Below are 1266 nucleotides of genomic sequence, written 5' to 3'. Positions count from 1 at the left end.
TTCACAAACATGTTGATATAATAAGGAAATCAGTAGGTAAAGTTCATAAAACCAAGTGGAGGATGGGATATACTTTAAGTGAATACATAAGTAAATCTTATCTCTGAGATAAGTTTTCTGTGAGAATCAGAAAGGCTAGGGTAAAATACAAAATAGTTCTATACTTACCTGACATTCACTGACATGGTGTTTACTAGTATGTATTTTGCATTCATTCTTGAAAGATACTTTCACTAGAGACAGGATTCCAGGTTACAGATTCCTTTCTTCATTTCATTAAAGATAGTTTTCCTGTCTCTAGTTGCTATTATTTCTGGTGCAAAATCTACAGACATTCCAATTGTTGTTCCCCTAAATTAAATTATTTTATTTTACATCTGGCTTATTTCATCAGTTCTTTTAGTTTGTTTTCCACAGCTTATCATAACTTATCATAACAGATCTAGAGATTTTTTTGCACAAGGTGTCCCCATGGGTAGTTATATTGTTGGTTTGTTTAGCTTCTTGAATTGATAAATGTATCTTATTAACAAATTTAGAAAAGTTTGGTCATTATTTACAAGTTTTTGTTGTTGTTGTTCCATTCTCTCCCTTTCCTTTTTTAGGGACTACACTTATACCATGTTAAACCTTCTGGTAATACTCCACAAATATCTGAGATTCTTTATTTACGTATTTTTCAATTATTTTTCTCTTTGTTCTTCAGATTAGATAATTTTTATCGACTTATTTTCAAGTTCACTGTGTCGTCTGTCATTTCAGTTCTGCTCGTAAGCTCATCTAGTGAATTTTTAAATTACATGTTTCAAATTTTCAGGTGTAGAATTTCCTTTTGGTTCTTTTATAGTTTCTATTTTATTACTGAGATTTTGTATCTTTTTATTCATTGTACATATATTTTCTTTTATGTCCTTGAGAATAGTTATAATGGCTGCTTTAAAATCCTAGTTTTCTAATTCTAAATTCAATGTTATCTTAGAGTTGACTTCAATCGATTGTGTTTTCTTATGAGAAGGGGCTATATATTTCTGCTTTTTTTTGTATACTTAGTAGTTTTAGATAGTACACTTATCATAAATGATACATAATAGAAACCTTATTTTATGTTATGTTTATCTTAAGAACAGTGAGAGTGAGTTTTTAAATTCTTTCTCTCCTATAGTGGGCAGCAACTTGAATCTAACATCAGTTCTTTTAGCCTTAAGTAGCTTCTTGTAATCTGACCTGCAAAAGCATAGCTAAAGGGCTAGTCAGAGATTTGAGATT

Source organism: Tupaia chinensis, unplaced genomic scaffold, assembly GCF_000334495.1.
Source record: "Tupaia chinensis unplaced genomic scaffold, TupChi_1.0 Scaffold000322_1, whole genome shotgun sequence".
Taxonomy (NCBI): Eukaryota; Metazoa; Chordata; class Mammalia; order Scandentia; family Tupaiidae; genus Tupaia; species Tupaia belangeri.
This window is presented reverse-complemented; position numbering follows the sequence as displayed.